Source organism: Mixophyes fleayi, chromosome 4, assembly GCF_038048845.1.
Source record: "Mixophyes fleayi isolate aMixFle1 chromosome 4, aMixFle1.hap1, whole genome shotgun sequence".
In the NCBI taxonomy this organism is placed as follows: Eukaryota; Metazoa; Chordata; class Amphibia; order Anura; family Limnodynastidae; genus Mixophyes; species Mixophyes fleayi.
In genome coordinates, this window is record NC_134405.1 from 109,527,774 (window position 1) to 109,549,614 (window position 21,841).

Sequence of the window (21,841 nt, forward strand, 5' to 3'; positions counted from 1 at the left end):
TTTCAAAAATTTTATTCCTCATTGTACAATTTGGATGCTCTAAATCCCGGGGGGGTCCCACCTGCGGAGACCATAGCAGCTTTTTTGAGGTAAGCAAAACTCCCTACCCTTTCCAGTAGCCTAACTCAGCAACTAAATGAGGAGATTACATCGGAGGAAATACTGGCAGTCATCAAGGCCCAAAAGACCTCCAAGGCCCCTGGGCCTGATGGCTTCTCCGCAGCCTACTATAAAATATTTTCCCAGTCTCTGGTTCCCCACCTCCGCTCCCTGTTCAATGCTGTCTGGCATGGGGATCCCTTCCCGAAATCGATGTTAGAGGCGCGTATTGTAGTCATACATAAGGAAGGGAAGGACCCTAGTGACTGTGCAAGCTACCGTCCCATCTCCCTTCTTAATGTAGACATTAAGATATATGCAAAGATACTGGCCATCCGCTTGAATGGAGTCCTACCGGCTCTAATCCACTATGACCAGGTGGGTTTCATCCCGGGTCGCCAGGCTAGGGATAATACTCGTCGCGCGATAGACCTTGTTCAAATCATTAACCAAAGACGTCTTTCGGCCATGATGCTTTCACTGGATGCCGAGAAGGCGTTCGATCGAATTTCTTGGGACTTTATGACCCTTGGTCTGAAGGCGTATGGCTTCTCGGCTGAATTTCTGACCGGGGTATCCGTCCTCTATAACTCTCCCTCAGCTAGGGTCTTGGTTAACGGATCTTTATCTGACTCTTTCTCCCTCTCCAACGGGACGAGACAGGGCTGCCCCCTTTCGCCCTTAATCTTTGCTCTAGTGATAGAACCTTTGGCGGCAATGATCAGACAGACGGCATCGATCTCAGGTGTGACAGTGGGGTCATGGGAATTCAAGGTTTCTATCTTCGCACTCAGAAAGATGCGATAGGTAACCAAGTCTGCCACAAAGCACTCATGCACGGTGAAACAATAGAAAAGGGTATTTATTAAAACATTCTAAAATCCACATAAAAATGGTATACACATTATAACCACATGTTGGAGATCTTAGTGCCAATTAGAACATATAACTAAGTAGGTGCACCTACACGATGTTCAAATCATCATAGATATGGTATGTAACCAGTCCAGTAACTTCTGCAACCACTAGTGTTATTGAAATGGAGCGCTATAAATTGTGTATGTTGCTTGGAAACAAAATTCCCGATGTTCGTGAGGCCACAGTATGGAGCGTTAGATATTAATAATGGAGGCTGTCTTACATAGATGGTAACAGGATTCCAGATGATATAATCAAAGTAGGTATATGAAGTCTCTTACCAGATCCCTGGCATCACACGCAAGACCAATACCTTAATAGTACATTCCGATTCCTGTGTTTGATGAGCCTCCTTCAGTTGGAAAAGAGTAAGAGATGTGAAGTCAGAGCTCTACTCACTGTTCCTCTCCGCTCCACGTGGTAAACAACTAATAGCGCCTGGGTTCGTGCACTCCTGACGTCATTGGAGTGCGCCCCGTCTTAGGCGAAACTCTCCGAAAAATGCTGGGAGATTAGCGGTTGCTAGTAAAGAAGCACTGTTTGTATGGAGATGGCACTCCGTTTCATCCAACAGATCCTTGTTGCTTAACTGACGCGTTTCATCGCCGTAAAGGCGATTTCCTCAGAGATAAAATTCACACTGACCCTGGACGTCTTTTAAGTTCACAACTAATTACAAACAATCATCACATGGTAAGACATGCATTAACTCTTAGTACTCCGTGCATGAGTGCTCAGTCCCCATCATAGAGATACATTATATCCTATAGGTTTAAATGAGTCACTTGAACTGAACGATATCATATGAAATAAATTGAATTGGTTTTGAATATATTGTGGAATACATTTGTGGTTTCATGTTTGAGATCTATATTAATTATATACTTGTGATACCCTCTATGTAATCCAATGATAATAGGGAGACAACGAGATATGGGTCTATAATTCATTTGGATCCGCTATTTAGGATACTCAGCTATGGGTTCAAAAAATATTTAGAAGGCTTAATATTATATTAAGACCTATATTATATATTCTAAAGAGGATGATACAAAATGTGGGCAATGTTATAATTCGTTTTGGGAATGGTTATATTGTTTATATTGGTTAACGATTACTGTTATTGATTAAATATCCTCTATGATGGGGACTGAGCACTCATGCACGGAGTACTAAGAGTTAATGCATGTCTTACCATGTGATGATTGTTTGTAATTAGTTGTGAACTTAAAAGACGTCCAGGGTCAGTGTGAATTTTATCTCTGAGGAAATCGCCTTTACGGCGATGAAACGCGTCAGTTAAGCAACAAGGATCTGTTGGATGAAACGGAGTGCCATCTCCATACAAACAGTGCTTCTTTACTAGCAACCGCTAATCTCCCAGCATTTTTCGGAGAGTTTCGCCTAAGACGGGGCGCACTCCAATGACGTCAGGAGTGCACGAACCCAGGCGCTATTAGTTGTTTACCACGTGGAGCGGAGAGGAACAGTGAGTAGAGCTCTGACTTCACATCTCTTACTCTTTTCCAACTGAAGGAGGCTCATCAAACACAGGAATCGGAATGTACTATTAAGGTATTGGTCTTGCGTGTGATGCCAGGGATCTGGTAAGAGACTTCATATACCTACTTTGATTATATCATCTGGAATCCTGTTACCATCTATGTAAGACAGCCTCCATTATTAATATCTAACGCTCCATACTGTGGCCTCACGAACATCGGGAATTTTGTTTCCAAGCAACATACACAATTTATAGCGCTCCATTTCAATAACACTAGTGGTTGCAGAAGTTACTGGACTGGTTACATACCATATCTATGATGATTTGAACATCGTGTAGGTGCACCTACTTAGTTATATGTTCTAATTGGCACTAAGATCTCCAACATGTGGTTATAATGTGTATACCATTTTTATGTGGATTTTAGAATGTTTTAATAAATACCCTTTTCTATTGTTTCACCGTGCATGAGTGCTTTGTGGCAGACTTGGTTACCTATCGCATCTTTCTGAGTGTTTATATCTATTTTTTGGGGGTGCAGATCCCCAGCGTTGGTACCTTGTCTGAGCAGTCATTTTTAGTGCTGGAATCTGTTTTCATAATTGTTTCTATCTTCGCAGATGACATACTCCTCTCTCTGACGAATCCTCAGGAGTCTCTACCCGCCTTGTATAAACTTATGGATGAATATGGCCTCCTCTCTGGCTATAAAATTAATTTTCTTAAATCAGAGGCCATGCTCCTCCATGCATCCCCTTCCCTTAGGACCAGTTTGCAGACTAATTTCGCACTACGATGGCAGGCAAATAAGATCAAATATCTTGGAGTTTATATCACCTCGACCTATGATAGATTGTATCGGGAAAACTTCCCCCCCCTCCTGTCAAAAATTAAACAGGACTTGGAGACTTGGAAGAGCTATATCATATCGTGGCTGGGGAGGATTATCGCTATTAAGATGAACTTGGTCCCTAGGCTTCTATATCTTTTTCAGACTCTCCCGGTGAGGGTTCCCGACTCCGTGTTTAGAGATTTGCATTCCTCCTTCCTAAAGTTTATATGACGTGCCAAGCCCCCTAGAATCTCGGTAGCAGTGCTCAAAAAACCCAGGGCTCGGGGAGACAGGGGTTTCCCAGATATTAAATTTTATTATTTGGCATCCCATCTGACCCAGGTTGCGGTAACCTATGCCCCTTACCAGTCCATAGCATGGGTGGATCTGGAGACCCACCATGTTGGGATCCCCTCTATGGCATCACTCTGGGGCCTGGCTAATATAGATAGACCACCAGCGGCCTCCTCTCTTCAATCTCTTAAATTCTGCCTGTAGCTTTGGGACTCATGCAGGGTCAAATATAAATTGTCCTCCCCTGTATCACCTCTGACTCCTCTCTGGGGCAACCCACACTTCCCTCCTGGTAATTCATCACAGCAATTTAAACATTGGATAAAGGCGGGAGTGCGGGTGGTCTCGGACCTGGCAGCCAATCAAACTTGGGCTTCTATGTCGGAACTTCACCATAGGTTTGAACCGTTTCGTCCGCTTCTTTTTGAGTACTTCCAGGTCCGACACTTTGCCATGTCTTTGCCACCCCAGGAGGTTCTTCGGGCCCCGACATCCTTTGAGTATATGTGTTTACATTCCCCTCTCACTCAAGGGATGATTTCCCAGATCTATAATTGGCTCATAGACTATACCTTCGATACTCCAGGTCGACATGAGAGGGAATGGGAAAATGACCTGGGACCTCCCCCAGATGAGTCATGTTGGGAGGAGGTCAGGGAGGGGATTGCCAAGAGCTCGATCTCTACATTAATTAAGGAAACAGCGTATAAAGTGTACTATAGATGGTACTATACCCCTGATAAGCTGTCTCGAATGTTTCCTACGGCCACCCCGAGCTGCTGGCGGGAATGTGGCCAGAGAGGTACGATGTTACACATATGGTGGACCTGCCCTCGCATAGTTCCTTTCTGGAACATGGTTCTTACGCTTATAAACTCTGTGTCAGAACAACAGATAAATAAGGACCCCTGGTCATTCCTTCTCTCTCGCCCTATACCTGATGAGAGCGCGCCTTCTAATAAGCTTATCTCCCATATCTTGGCAGCAGCTAAGTCCCTAATAGCGAAACATTGGAAAGACCCTAGGGCTCCATCTATGCAGGAATTACGGTCATACATAGGACATGTCGCAATCATGGAGAGTATAACGTGTTACCTTCATGATAAATCATATAATTTCGATAAGGTGTGGGCCCCGTGGTTTTTTCTAGAAAGCCGTAGCTGCCTTTCCAGTACGGCTCCCCCTCCTGCAGACGGAATATAGCTTTTGGGCCGCCTCCGGATCCCCCGGGCTGGATATGGCGCGCTGCTGGTGAGTAATGTTTGTATGCTAGTTCTCTTTTTGGTAGCCATTATAGCTGTGTGGCTTAGCTGTTCCTTGCAATGTTCCAGGTTTGCTTATTTACTTATCAACAATATTGTTAACAGTACTTGTGCCTTTCTACCTCCCATCCCTCTTTCCTCTTTCACCCTCCCCTCACCCCCATTCCCCAGGATATAAAAGTATAAAACATAGAGGAGACATCTTGAATATTAATATATTAATGTCAAACGTGATGATTGTGTCTTTCCTGTTTCCTCTTTAAATAAAGAGTTTAAAAAAAAAATAATGATGAACTACCAAGCATATTGTTTGCGATAATGAACCTGAAAAATAATTGCCTCATGGGCATAATTCTACCTGCACATCTAAATGGCCCAACAGCAAATACATTTGCCTAAGATCTCTTTACAGCCAGCAAAGAGTAGATGAGTTCTTTCAAGTCACACAACGTCTTTTCTGGTAAGCAACCAATGTCCAAAAATCTCAATCAGTGGTCACAAATGTCAGCAGTGACATTGGGCCTATGCCTAAATCCTTAGCAGTACCTTGCAAATGTGCTACCAAATCAGTACAAACTAAGGACCCTGCAGGGCCTGTAAACAAATCATCATCCAAGTAATGGCACACATTCTTTTTACCTGATTTGGAGTTAATAATGAAGCGAGCACTTCAAATAACTTACAATACATTGTGCAACCCATGGAAAGGCATCTATCCACAAAGCAGTGCCCTTCAAACTTACAACCCAGAAAATGTAAAAAAGAAGGATGTATCGGGGGCAGACAAAACATCGCCTCTATATCTGCTTTGACCATTAACGCTCCCTTCCCAGAGTTTTTAACTTCCTGTCATGCTTTATGAAACTGTGCATAACTCACGGTTAATGGCATCATTAAAAGACCTCCTTTTCAGTGTGCTGCTGATACCCAGTGAATGACAGACACAACCACTTCTTATAGCATTCTTTTGTCAGGATGACACCAGGTGACCTTAACTCTGGAGTGACATAGTCGTCCTGCCTAGTCACTGGCCAACTAGCTGACATCGGTCACCTCGCACACAGCAAAAAAACAGGCTTTTATTCTTCTCCCCAGCACTATTTAACCATTAAAGAAAATAAACCAATTGCACCCATGTGATGCATCTGTGTGTTTGTGTGCTGTAGGAAATACTGAGTGGAAATTTAACCCTGTCTGCAGACTGCACCTGCAGACTCTATTGGATTTTACCTATCCCTATGCAGGAAGAGTGTGACAAATAACCCTCTTTGTGACACTGGGTAACAAAGGTCATAAATCATACTGAATGTGCCAGGTTCTCATATGCAGGATGGGAATCCTGTCAAAAGGAGCTGCCATTCTCCCTAGCGCCACCTTCTTTGGCACATTTTCTCACAGTCGCTCTTTAAGCTACACCACAGAATGAAAGTTCCTCTCTCTCACCACACTGGTATTCCAAATCCCTGCTTAAGCAAGTGTTCTGTGTCTTTGTTGAAATAGCATCCTAGGACTAGGTCATATTTTCCACCTGAACTGGCGTTGGCACCCTTTCCTTTAAAACCTCTAGTCTTCCTGCTTCTCTTTGCGGTAATATTCCTCTTGAAACATCTAATAAATCACTGCAGATTAAGCACTCTTGCCTATAAAGGCACACTGTCCCTCTCTTACAATGATCTTCATTAAACACCTAGCAAACACCTCTACCAGTGGCCATTTGTTTGGTGACTTGAAAGCCAATGACTGGTGTTTCAAAGGTGTATAAGAGTGCTTTCCTGACATCAAAGACAACCATCCATATCTTTACAACCCCAAGGCATAGTTGAGTCTACTACCTTTCTCTGCCTAAATGCTTTAGGGTTCTTTTCCCCTATAATGCTTGCAATTATCAAAAATGCCTGCAATCAATTCCTGAAAGTCTTTGGCTCTTGATTCTTAGTCCACTCTTTAGCTCTACTATTACTTTTCCTATCTGAATTTACAACCATGTCTTTAAATGCTGGTAGCTCTATGTATTCCCCCTTACAAAACCTTCCGTTTATGGCTATGGCCAAGTACAAGCCCAAGGGTGGAGGCAAGTTCACATAAGCCTCCTTATAATTATCTCTGGAACTTGTTCCCTCAGCTCCAGAACACCATCTCTCTCAAGTACCTGCTGTGTTTCTGGTGTTACTAACCCTGTCCCTGAACATGCAGCTGAAATTTGACAGCCTGAAAGTCTATGGGATAGACTCCCCTTCAATGTTCCACTTTGCTAATATAACCCTTGCCGTCTTATTTCCATGGGACCTGCACATACTGACATCACCTTCCATGGCTACTGTGTGCCCCATAAATTACACACCTAACCACACTGCAGGCCAATTTGAATCTCTGAACTTTTTACATCTACTAACACTTAGCTCCTCGACCTCTCTTGATTTACGTTTTGTGAAATCTATGGAACCTCAGAATTCACCAAGCTCAAGGTACCGGGTTTGTAGTAAAAGACACATCACTTGTCTTCACTTGAGCGTCTGCTTTATTTTGTTCCCAAATTTGGGGTTCAGCAACTGTCAGTGAATGTACATCTATTTGTAGCTATGTTCATCTACCACCCCATAATGTGTAAGCTATGCCCACAGTGCATCTCTTAATGTGTCAGTGCTGCTACCTCATGTGAGTCACAGTCTCTCACCTGTGCCACCTGCTGTCCAGGTAGAAAGGACCATAGGCCAGTTGTCAATTGAGGCCAACTCTGTCCCTTCTCTATTGCTTGCATCATCCAGCAAGCTCACTTTATTCCAAGGAGTGGACAACATAGACAAATGTCTTTCAACTAGTGCTGGAGATATCTCCATCTGTGAAGAGAAAGGACATATGCAATATGCAACATAACTCCTTTCATTGTGTGTGTGTGTGTGTGTGTATATATATATATATATATATATATATATATATATATATTAGAGATGGGTGGGCTCAGTTCCCCGAGATCCGAATCCTACCGAATTTAGGGTATCCGAGTACCGAGCCGAGCACGCTTGGTACTCTCCCGCCCATTTGGTTTCGAAATTGAGGCAAAACGCCATTGTGACGTATTCATTTTTCTGAGCTCGGATCTCGCGAGATTTCAAAAGCATAAATACCAGCCTCTACAGCAATCCATCGCCATTTGACAGAGGGAGAGAGCAGGGTTAGGTCACACTGGCTATATCAGCGCAGGGACAGTGATTGATTGTATTCAACAGCATTGAAAGCTTAATACCAGATTGTTACAGCAGTAAGAGGAGAAGAGAGGAGGGTTTTTTGTTCAGTTTCTGGCACTCCAAGTGCTATTGGGGTGTCCCCCATTCTTTTGCTGAAATTTATCTGGCTGTGAAAAAAGTTCTATATTGCAGCACTTTAATAATAAATATATTTAGCACTTCCTTTTGCTTTTGGGGTGTCCCCCATTCTTTTGCAGAAATTTATCTGGCTGTGAAAAAAGTACTATATTGCAGCACTTTAATAATAAATATATTTAGCACTTCCATTTGCTTTTGGGGTGTCCCCCATTCTTTTGCAGTTATTTATTTGGCTGTGAAAAAAGTACTATATTGCAGCAGTGTCAAAAACAATTTGTAGAACTACAAGTGCTTTAGGCTCAGAATGGATTCAAAGCATAACACATATGAGCAAAATGAGCAACCAGGTTCTGTCACCAGTCCTGATGGTAGTGTTCCCAGTACGTCATCTCGGAAAGGCGATGTCAAACTACACCGTCTTTTGAAATCAGCCAAAAAAGCACACACCAAAAATTTTTTTACCGTGTTGAAGCGAAAACGAAGTGTAACTGAGGAAAAGTTAACTGCCGATAAAAAAAAATTGCCAACATGCCATTCTACACACGCAGTGGCAAAGAGAGAATGAGGCCTTCGCCTTTCTCTATTAGTGGCAGATCCAAAAATGTTACCGAGATTACAAGTGGTGCACAACTACTGTTACGCATCAAAGCTGAGCTGCAAGATAACAGTTATGCATTAGAGGATAATGTTTGCTCTGAATCAGAAATGACACCAATCCCTGTGGAGAGTCCATCCAACAGTGGGATGTCTAATCGTGAGCATTCTGTTAGTGTACCCATAAAGAAGGGCCCTTTCAGCAGTTCTGCTGATGTGCGCCTGAACAGCCCGAGTGTAGCCAGTGATACACCAATTGAGGATGCCACTTTTGAATTAGAAGAGGATGAGGGGGAGATTTGTGTTGGCGACGAGGGCACTAATGATGATGCTGATGATTATGATGCAGACAGATACCAAATTGCCTTTCTCAATTTCTATTTATATTCTAGACTCTATAACGGCTGAATAGTTTTCTATTTTACTCCTAGTGGAGAGGGGGTCTGATGCAGACAGATACAAAACTACCGTGGTCCATTTATTTTTACTTTCTAATTCCACAGTCTATGTAGGCTGCTTTTTTTCTATTCAACTACAAGTGGAGGGTGTAATATACACCCAAAGACGATGGCTACATTGCCAATAATCAAAGATGGAGAAGGTAGACAACCAGGTTTGTCTGTATAATTTGCAGGCAAGTGTTCGCATTAAGGACGGCCTACCAGGGATTAAACTGTTTTTTGGATAATTTATTAGCTTTAGAATTACCTCACTTATCCAAGAAACTTGTTGAGCACTAAATTAGGTTATTTTAGACCAAAACTTTTTTATTTTTTTCAAAAATGGCAAAACAAAACCATACAAAACCAAAACCAAAACACGCAATGGCGGTTTTGCAAAACAAAAACAAAAACACAACGGTAATCCAGATCCAAAACCAAAACCAAAACACGGGGGTCAGTGAGCATCTCTAATATATATATATATAGAGCCAACAGAAAGATATAAAATGGCACTAATAACCACAGCGTAATCACAATAATGCAGTATCAAAAGAAGGGAAAGTTCCAGATGTGTAGAAAGCTCAAGTATGAGCGGCAGCCGCGATGACCTGTAGCCAGATGGTTAGTCCGGAAATGGAAACACTGCAACAAGAGACAGGCAGGGCGCCTCAATGTGTATTATCACTTGTATAGTATAAATGGAGGTAATATAATGCGTACCGTGAGGTATTAGTAGGTCGTCTAATCAAAGATGGGAGATCCTCCTCATGGGCTGTTCCTCCCAATAGTTCAAGTATCAGACAATGCAGAAAAGAGAACAACATAGAGTAGTATTGTCAAGATATAATCATATATAGAAGTATAAACTGCGTACCAGATGGTCTCTAAGCAATAGCATGAAGTAGTTTCTTTGAAAGTCAGATATGTACTCTCTCCTTCCCAACCTCGTTCATTGGCAGCAGTAATGACAAGGAAAGGAAAGGTATAAAAATACAGTTGCACTTTATTTAAAAAGGTAAATCAATGCATTTACATCGAGGAGTGCAGATAGATGCTGACAGGGTAGGCTACCCTGTCAGCATCTATCTGCACTCCTTGATGTAAGTGCAATTGTATTTTTATAAATAGAGTAAAAGATTTGTGCAGTAATGCACCTAGATTGAATGTAAAGACCTATGTATGAAAAGCAATAGTTTAAATTTGGTTTAACTTACATGACTTGAAATCCTCCCTCTCAGCAAACAGACAGGGTGTGTCTGTTTGAATTACAGAGCCAGTGATGGGCGTTTCCTTTTAAAGAGAAGGTGGGTGTGCCACCTGTCCATCAAGCTAAGGCTGTGGGAGGAGTATCAGGTATAAAAGCTTGTTTGTATCATTTGTGCAGTGAGACCAACTCTGGGTGAGCTGACTGGTCCTGAGAGAGAGCTGGACTATGTATAGCTAGTGTTTAGGGTCTCCATGATTGCTGTGCAAGTATACGGTGTCAAAACATTTACCATCCTGACAATAAAGCACCATAAAAAGAAAGAAGTTGTTCGCGTGTGCTTCTGCAGTAGCGTGCTTTTGGCACAAGTGGTGTCAGGAGTGGAGTACTCCGGGAAGCAAGTTTCCGCTACCCAACCCGCGCAGACGTCAACAAGGAGGAAGAACTGAGAACCCTCGTGAATGTGGCCGCTGCGCAGCAACAGCAGCAAGCTCAGATGTTACGAGTTGCCGAGGCACAGGTGGAAAACACATGGCTCTCAAGAGAAGAGTTAAGCCAGGTGAGACATGACAGAAATGAACCACTTGGTCCTGTTCTCCAGAAAATGTCGCCAGGTGATGACATAGAAGCATATCTGGTATCCTTTGAGAGACTTGCAAAAAGGGCAAAATGGCCTCCTAAAGATTGGGCTGAGAGGCTGGCGCCATATCTGACTGGTGAAGTTCAGCGAGCGTATATGGATCTAGATGAGGAACGGGCCTCTAATTATTTGTGCCTAAAGTCTGAGATATTGGCTCGCATTGGAGTTTCCGGGCCAGGCCGAGCCCAGCGCTATCACCAATGGCGCTATTTTAAAGAAAAACCGGTCAGAGCGCAAGTGGCTGAGCTTTCTAAAATTTTAAAGAAATGGCTGCAGCCTGAGGAGAATTCACCTTCTCGCAATTTTTGAAGTTCTGGCGATAGATCACTGCATCCGGGGGCTGAACCGCGATTTGCAAAGGTGGGTTCTGCAATCAGACCCACAAACTTATGAAGAGCTTGCCACCGTGGTGGAAAGGTTTTGTGCGCTACAGCAAATGACTAAAGAACCTGCATTTGTGCCAAAGCCGCTGCCACGCCAAAAGCCAGGTTTGACAATCCTTGCTACAGGGCCCAATGGCAAAACTGCTACGGACAGAGGGCCAGGTGCAAAGCTGTCTAATCTGAAGTGTTTTGAATGTGGTGAGCTAGGCCACTTTAAGGCAAAGTGTCCTAAACTACCGGAACCCATGGATTGTTCCGTGGCACATATTGGGCCTGCTTTTCCAAGCTGTTTTACCATGAGTCCCACATCAGGAAGTCCTTGTTTGTTGCGGGTGACTGTGCTAATCAACCAGAACCTTGTTCTGGCCTTGGTTGACTCGGGGAGTGAACTCTCATTGGTTTCCAGCTCTGCCTTACCCGAAACCATAACTTCTCGGTTGCCCAAGGTGAAGGTTCTTTGCGTACATGTATGAGTATGAAAGAACAATACTACCAGTCACACTCAAAGACAAAACTGTTATGGTGGTAGCTGCCATAGCACCTAAACTCCCATATCCATTCATTTTGGGGCGAGACTTACCACTATTTAATGATGTCCTCTGTGAGCGGATCCGGCCGGACATGCCGGCAACTGATGCAACAGTCGGAAGCCCGGTCTTAAAGGAACCGCCTAAAGATCCACAACATCTGGACATCGATCTTTGGGAACCGCCAAACCGGAATGCCATCCTGGGAGTCACAGCAGGAGTTCCACAAAAGCATCTACCTGCGGGGAAACATGGACAGTCCAAACTAGCATTGGTCGGTGATGTCGCAGATGAGCCCACCCCACCTATCAGTGAGGATACGGACTAGTCCGCAATACCAATTTTGTTTCCTCTGCAGGACTTTGCTCGAGACCAACTTAATGATGCCACTTTGGAACATGCCTTTAAAAGTGTGACTGAGGTAAATGGGGTAGCGAAAGCCGCCCAGCCTGCAGAAGGTATACCATATTTTATTGTTAAAAATAATTTCCTGTATAGAGTTGCTAATGTGCAGGGGGAAAAAGTAGAACAATTAATGGTTCCTCAGGTCCATGCAACCCTAGTGTTAAAAGCAGCACACACACATGTCTGTGGGGGACACCTAGAGGAGGATAAAACACGGGAACGAGTTCTACTTAGGTTTTACTGGCCCGGGGTACACATGGCAGTGAAAAAGTATTGCTGGTCCTGTCCCATTTGTCAGAGAACCTGTCCCAAACCCTTGTACAGGGCACCTCTCATTCCAATACCAATAGTACAAGTTCTCTTTGAACGGATAGCTATGGACCTTGTGGGGCCACTGGAAAAATCCGCACATGGGCACCAATATATACTAGTGGTGCTTGACTATGCAACCAGGTATCCAGAGGCAATTTCCCCTACGAAACAAAGTCCAGCACCATAGCTAGAGAACTTGTATTGATGTTTACACGCTTGGGAATCCCCAAAGAAATTCTCACAGATCAGGGTACTCCATTCATGTCTAAACTGATGGAGGACATGTGCTAGGGGTTAAGGCGCTTCACACCTCTGTATACCAACCACAAACAGATGGCTTGGTGGAACGCTTTAACGGCACTTTAAAGCACATGCTCAGGAAAGCAATGGCTCAAGAGAAAAAAGATTGGGACACTCTTATTCCCTATTTGATGTTTGCCATCCGTGAGGTACCTCAAGCTTCAACAGGGTTTAGTCCCTTTGAGTTATTGTTTGGGAGAAAGCCCAGGGGTATCTTGGATATGTTAAAAGAAGGGTGGGAGCAGCAAAGTCCCAGGGAGCCAAATCTGGTACAATTTGTGTCCCAAATGTATGAGAGGCTAGGAAAGATAGGGTCCATTGTGCAGCAACATGTAAAAGAGGCTCAGGAACGACAGAGAAAAAGTTATGATAAAAGTGCTGTTGTTTGATCTTTGAAGCCTGGGGACAAGGTCCTAGTCCTGGTTCCCACCCAGGAAAGCAAACTTTTCGCCCATTGGCAGGGTCCATATGAAGTTCTAGAGGCTGTCGGTCCTGTCAATTACAGAGTCCACCAGTTAGGTAGGAGAAGGGAGGAGCAAATATACAATGTTAACCTCCTTAAACCTTGGCATGATGAGGAAACCTCTCCTCAGGTAGTGAGTACTGCCATTGAAAAGTCTGAAGTGCCCAAAGAGCCAGCTTTGTCCATTCAGCAGAGACAACAGACTGAAGAAATGATTAGCCAGAACAGGGATGTCTTCTCTTCCATTCCTGGGCGCACTACCTTAATCGAACACGACATTGTCACTGCGCCAGGAGTCATTGTAAAGCAGAAGCCGTATCGCATTCCCGAAGCCAGACGGGTGGACGTGAGAAAGGAGGTCGAGAAGATGCTCCAGTTAGATGTGATTGAAGAGTCCACTAGTGAGTGGAATAGTCCCATTGTGCTTGTCCCGAAACCCAATGGGACAATTAGGTTCGGCAATGACTTTAGGCGCCTAAACAGTATGTCGCAGTTTGATGCCTATCTAATGCCACGTGTGGATGAACTAGTGGAAAATCTTGCTGGTAGCAATTATTTGACAACCCTTGATCTAACAAAGGGTTATTGGCAAGTTCCCCTGACTTCCACGGCCAAGCCAAAGACTGCATTTTCCACCCCTGATGGTCTCTATCAATATAAAGTCCTACCCTTTGGATTGCATGGGGCACCTGCCACCTTCCAAAGTGCCATGAATAAATTGCTACGACCTCACACAGCTTATGCAGCCGTTTACCTGGACGATATAGTGATTTATACCCCAGACTGGGGATCACATTTAGCCAAAGTTGAGGCAGTCTTAGCTTCATTAAGGTCAGCAGGGTTAACAGCTAACCCAGAGAAATGTGCCATAGCCATGAGAGAAGCCAAATATTTGGGGTGCGTTGTTGGTCGAGGGCATGTCAAACCACAGCTAGACAAAGTGGAGGCAGTCAAAAATTGGGCAAGACCAGAGAAAAAGTCACAGTTAAGAACCTTTTTGGCTTAGTAGGTTACTACAGGCGGTTTGTAAGCCACTTCGCCACTAGAGCTGCTCCACTAACGGACATGTTAAAAAAAAGTTGTCCAGATAGATTAACCTGGTCTGACTCTGCAGAAACCGCCTGGTCTGATCGTCGGTTAGCTCTTTGTTCCTCCCCAGTTCTATAAGCACCGGATTTTACCCGGAGGTTCTTCCTCCAAACTGATGCTTCCGGTATTGGCTTAGGTGCAGTCTTGTCACAGGAGAAGAATGGAGTAGAAAATCCTGTCCTGTACCTAATCCGTAAATTGCTTCCAAGGAAACAAAAATATGCCACTGTGGAGAAAGAATGTCTCCCCATAAAATGGGCTACAGAAGCTCTGCACTATTATCTCCTAGGCAGAGAGTTCACCTTAATAACAGACCATGCACCACTGAGATGGATGCAGAACAACCGGCAGGTAAATGCCAAGGTAACCCGCTGGTTCTTGGCACTGCAACGTTTTAAGTTCTCAGTAGAATATAGACCCGGGATTCTACACAAAAATGCAGATGCGTTGTCACGAAAATATGCGCTCCTCGCGAAGTCCGCGTCCCCCTACTTGGAGACGCTAGGGGGAGGGATATGTAACAAAAGGAGGCATTTAGCTGGCAATATGCAGAGAAAGCAGGGAAATAGAGTAAAACATTTGTGCAGTAATGCACCTAGATTGAATGTAAAGACCTATGTATGAAAAGCAATAGTTTAAATTTGGTTTAACTTACATGACTTGAAATCCTCCCTCTCAGCAAACAGACAGGGTGTGTCTGTTTGAATTACAGAGCCAGTGATGGGCGTTTCCTTTTAAAGAGAAGGTGGGTGTGTCACCTGTCCATCAAGCTAAGGCTGTGGGAGGAGTAACAGGTATAAAAGCTTGTTTGTATCATTTGTGCAGGGAGACCAACACTTGGTGAGCTGGCTGGTCCTGAGAGAGAGCTGGACTATGTATAGCTAGTGTTTAGGGTCTCCATGATTGCTGTGCAAGTATACGGTGTCAAAACATTTACCATCCTTACAATAAAGCACCATAAAAAGGAAGAAGTTGTTTGCGTGTGCTTCTGCAGTAGCGGGCTTTTGCCACAATATATATATATATATATATATATATATATATATATATATATATATATATATATATATGTGCATGTTAGGTTCCATTCCAGGGACTATTATTTATTCAGCAATGTGAAGACATGTGGCAGTATACAGAGACTTTATAAAAAATTATTTGTTGATCCAAATAAGGTGGTGTTGAACATATTATTTTATCTGTTATGCTTGTATACAATTTCTTTGGCCACATATATTTTTATTCATTCACGATGGGACTTTCATTAATAAATCAGCACCATAGCATATATATCTTCTTGTACAAGTCAACTTATTTTTTGAGTAGTGAGTACAAAAATCCTAGAAAAGTGAAACTTTATTTCCTACAGTAAAATCTAAACAAAATGAGTGTGGTAATGGCATACGATGCAGATGGGCACACAGATGTATTATTCTATTAGCAGCTGGGATTATGCTTTGCTATTCTATACAAAGGATGAGATAATGGAAGATTGTTCTCTTAGTCAGTCTTTAAGGCGTCTTTCTGCTGTAGAGGATGGTGTAGGGGTAGATAGTCAAAATGTCAAAATACTTGAATTGTGAAACAATAGCTGGCACAATAGACCATTATAAGAAAGAGGTGTATGTCACAATGACGTCAATTGGAAATGTATCAATGAACTGAAGGAAGACATGACTGCGCATTTGCTGGAATAAACATAACAGAGGTGATTATAGCATCTGGTGTCATATGTAAATAGTCCCCAATATATGAATACCATTATCGAGAGAGCTTTGTTACTAGGAAGGAAAATCCCAGAAAAGTGTATAACCTCTCTGCAAGTCTCTTTTGTGACCTCCATTATCTACATTTGCAAACATGAAACCAGTTTTACAGGGAAAAGCATTGATTTCCAGTAGCATCAGTGGGGTGCAAAAGGGTTTACAATAGGGGAAGTTGTACAGATTGAGAGCACCGTGCTACTTCCTATGCCACTGCAGACAGCAGTCATCCAATCGCATATATATTATTTATTTATTACAAATTCTAGATAGAAGCAAATCCTATTCCAAGGTATTACCGTTTAAAGATGATGTGGTGGTGGCCCAAACTTTCCCTCTTAATTATAATATTTTCTTACATACCATGTTGGGCATTTTAAGACTTGCGTCTATTGGCCCCAGGGGCAAGCTGTGCTGGGCGGCAAGGGGGGCATCTGCCCCCTGGGCTGGTCCCATAGTGGGCTCATTTGGGCTGGGACACTGGTCCACCTGCACTTTTTTCCTTTAACATGTTCTTAATAGGCTGCTGAGTCGAGTCTTTCTTCCCGGACTAAAATTTAGCAGCCCTCCCCTTAGTGACCCCAACTTATTACTTTTCTGCACTGCATGGAGAATTTGAAATATATTGGATGGGGGTCGATGATGCAAGTATAGCACAGGGCCCTAGATAATCTTAATTTACCACTGCTGACCACCAGCAGGCGTCAGCTCAGACACAGCCTCCTCAGAAGTTCTACTGTAGCACTCCACTCCCGTAAGTACCAGTGTCATAGAATGGTGTGTAAGCCCCTCCTTCCCCTGTTACTCTACCCTCAATGTCATGGCACTCTGTGTCGCCAGAAACCCTCTCCCCTGGGATTCTGTTCCCTAACACACTCCCCTCTCCCCTGTCATCCTCACTTTTTTCCCTTGGCAACATGTCCTCTAGGACTCTCTTCCCTGATATTTAAAAAATATATTACCTGTTTAAATCTAGAATAGGGAATTTAGTAACACACACTTAATTAGCTGTTTATGAAAATTATTGTCACTATTAAAAAAAATAAACTTGTTAAACTGTCATTAAAAAGAAATCTAAACATATTAGCTAATATATAGAGCTGATTACCTACTACAATAATTATATTTTATGGCTTGCATGACAAGCGAAGTTTCCACCCTCTAGCTCTCTAGTATGCTAAGGGTCAAAATAAGTGGGAGTCTGACACCCATGAATTAACTATTTACATAAATTGGTACAACATGAGAATGTGTTTCTTTCTACAGTAGAGGTCTTATTTAATTCCACCTCCTTCTTCTCAGAAATGGAAGTATTCAATTTGTGAAGAAAAAAAACAGTTTGTTAGACTACCCCCACTTACTATGAAAAGCTCAGAATGTCAGTCTTTTCCCATGCTAGCAATGAGTTTAACATAAATCTAAAAACAAATATCTGTGGCAGAGCAGAATAATAATGTTGTCACTGTCTGTGGAATCTACTTGTCCAGCTGAAATAAATTATTCTAATGATCCAAGTAACTGGACAAGACTTCCTTTGACTGGCATCTTTGCTGCAAGCAGAGAAGAGGTTAATCATTGAGAACGCCCTTGTTTTAATAATATCACATTTGTGCCAGGAGTTTGATGTGTGGGAAATATCTTGAAATCAAATATTGGCAGGACATGCCAGAGACATTGTATTTCAGATTTTTTTATGCAAAGAATTTTTGGAACTTTATGTAAGACAATGCAAATAACTGGCTTGTTGTTCACTGAAAAAATTGTAATCTGAAAAATGTGTAACACCCAAGTAGGAGTTTAGTAATTTAACAAAGTTCTTCTTTATCACACAAAAAAAAAATCAGATAGTTCAGGGATGACATGTATGAAAAGTGTCTGTGTGTCAAGGAAATTGCTTACAATTATAAAGGATATACTCATTTTGGTTACATGGGTGTGATAAAGCATACATAGGCCAATGAAGATTGGAACATACACCGGTTTGCATAGCGTATCTTGCGAGAATTTGCTCTGTGCTTGACCAGAAAGTGGGTGCATGCATATGTGCCTATACAGATTTACACAATTCTGACCCTTATGCCTGTCTGCGCCTGGAGCAGGGGCGTATGGAGGATTGTCGGGGGGGGAGCAGCAGCTCCGCTTAGGCAGCGCTGTCCTATACAGCAGCGGCGGCGCTGTCAAAGAAGCGTCCGCGGCGGTGCTGTATACACTACACCCCCGCCACGGACGCTTCTTTGACAGCGCCGCCGCTGCTGTATAGGACAGTGCCGCTATAGTGGACATTTAGTTAGCGCAGGGAGGGGGGGTTTCTGGAGACTCAGAAACCACCCCTAAGTGCGCCACTGTGGAGAGGGAGCGGGAAGGGGCGTTGTAATGTTGGTCGAGTACAGTAAAGTTTTGTTTCTATAAATGCGATCTGCAGAAATACACATATACACTATTTAGGAGGCTTATCCTTTGCATGTATAGAACAGGTGCAAATACTCGCTATGATGATGACATCTCGAGATGTGAACAGCTCTGCATGTCGACGGAAATACACTATTTTAGAGTAATTTACTTACATTTTGCTACCAACTGTCAGCCTCACATATCAGGATATCACCAGTTGTCAGAATATATTTTTAAGTACATTTTAAGACATAATCATTGCCAAAAATTACAAGCAGACTATGGGGCCTATTTAATAAAATTGGAATAGCTACCGCCATTATTTACATTTTAGTTTTTAAATTCTTTTTATTTGTAAAAGCAGAGATGAAATAGAGGTGAGAAGTACAATATATAATAACAAGACACATGTAAGAGAGATTATACATGGTCCCTGAGGCCATCAAGCCGGGACTAAGAGAGTAACAGTTGAAGTCAAATGGAAACAGTTAGGAGTGGGACCTTTTAGTGGCAGGGAACTTGAGAGATTGTTGAGATTTATTTTTTTTAGTGTGGGAGGGTAGTGGTAGTCATCTCTCAATACCTAGGTACAGGGTAGACCGAGTAAGAGAGAACACAGGTGAAGGGAAAAATGACGCAGAAAGGGAAGGAAAAGGATAGATTGAGTTGTCTCTATATCTACTATTGAGGGTGAGCTGTTGTTAGCTAGTAGATAATTCACATACATTGGAGGGAGGTTGATTTATATGGTTAGTTCTGCACTTAGGAGGTTATGAAGTTCCTGGGAGGTTGCTAATATTGTGAAGGTACCAGGGATCAGGGATCCCAGACCTTGTGAAAGGTTTTAACTATGTTACATAAGAGACTGGTTATATATGGCATGATGGCTGCATGCCAGATTCTATTGGTAACAGCATTCATAGATGATTTTCATGTTTTCTTCCAGTGTGTAGCGATTTGGAGTTTGCTGCATTGCATATATTGCAAGACAACTTATATATTTTTTTTATTCATGTAACTGATTGACACACTTGTACAATCTGTAGGTCTTTAGGTAGTTGTTTATTAGTAATTTAAGTAATCAAATTTAATATCTCACCGGAGAATCTAGAAATCATTGGGTAGTCCCACTATACTGTATGTGAAATAAAGTCCCCATTTGCCTATCCATTAGCCTCATCCAACATAGATTGAATGAGGCTAGATAGTTTGTAGCCTTATGTGGACTATGTAACATCTCATGTAGATTTTGTAGGTGTTCTCTTTTATGGCTGTGCTTATTGAGGACCTTGCTAAACATTGACAAATGAGCGACCATACTTCCTGACCAAGAGAGTTCACAATGTCTTGTTCACAAGGTAGATCCAATGGTTCCACAGATTGGGAAGGAGGGGGCAACACAGTACCATAAGCAGGGATATAGTGCCGCACCTCATTGGGTTGTATACATATTCCCTCAAATTGTGCGAGACTCTTGAGTTTGGAGGTTTTTATCTGAGCTTGAATGAAGCTTTTCATTTGTATCTAGTAAAGATGAAGTGTGCGTAGGATGTGGCACCTTTTACATAAGTCTACAAAGGAATTTAGGGCAAATTTGTCCATAATATGATGAAATCTGTCTATGTTTGCCTTGATCCAGGGTAGTGCATAGGTAGCGATGTACCCCAGAAAGAAAAGTGTGTGTTTCCATATTTGGGTAAGTGGAGATGGAGCTTTACTTGCTGTTTTATTTATTACAAACTTCCAGTATAAATCGACCAGTCAGGATAGTGTAAGCTGAAGCTAATCTGAGACTCCTACAAAGCCAAAGTAAAAAACATATGTCTTATTCAGACATCCTCAACATCGGCCCACCTTCTATCAAGGTTGGCAGGCCAGAACAGAATATTGACCCTTTCTCACCATGGAAGCATCCAAAACTCTTATTTATTCCCTTGTAATCTTGCCTTAATTACTGTAACCTCCTTCTCTCTGGCCTACCAAACTACGGCCTTGCCTCTCTAAGTCTATCCTCAATTCTGCTGCAGCTCTGTCTCCTCACCCTCACCTACAAAGCTCCAACTAATCTCTAAACCAATCCCCTACAAAGCTCTCAACCAATCCCCCCCATACATCTCCAACCTCATCTCTACCTGCACTCTTTGCCACTCCCTCCACTCTGCCAACAATCGCTACCTCACTGATTACATCTTTCTTACTTAACCTGGGCTTCACCCCACCTGTGGAATGCTTTTCCACCCCATATCAGGTTAACCTTTTCTCTCCAAGGCTTAAAGCATTCCCTTAAGACTCATTTCTTTATCTAAGCCTACTAGCCCTCCTCCTGACTCCTTTGTCTCTGCTATCACCTCCACTCCCCACACAGTACTATCTTATTTGTATCTTCCCCTTCCCTTTTGGATGTAAGCTTTCACAGTAGGGTCCTCTTTCCTGGTGTTCTCCTTCTACTATTCCATCACTCTCTGTACCTAGCCATGTTTTCTTGTAGCTCAGACCTACTTCACATTGGACATTACCATCACTCTCACACAATGTTCTGTAAATAATTTTATCTGCATTACCTTGTTATCTGTGTTTTTTTTGGGCTTAATCAGTATGTCTGATCTTTGTATTATTTTGATTTCTATCTATTATGTAATGTGTTATGGATAATTGCTGTCTGTTTATTGTGTACTACTGTATATGTCATTTACGGCGCTGTAGACCTTTTCTGACACCTTATAAAATAAGATAATAGTAGAGGAGGATAAAAAGTTTTTTGGCAAGTGAGGTGCCTAAGTAGCGGAATGCTACAGTTTACCTTTGGAAATTGAAGTTGGTTTCCAACAGTTCTGCAGTCTAGGGTGGGAGGTGAAAAGTTATTGCTTCAGATTTAGTGTTGTTCACTTTGTACCCTGAGAGCAGGCCATATTTCTCAAATTCCACAAATAAATTGGGTGGGGGGATTTGAGGTGAGGTCAAGGCGAGGAATATGTTCTCTGCAAGGCTTGTACTGTATATCATGTATTTGGATGCCCCCTACATTTAGTTTCCGTCTGATCCTAGCAGCAAATGATTCGATACATAACACAAAGTTTAGGGGGTAAGGGGCAGCC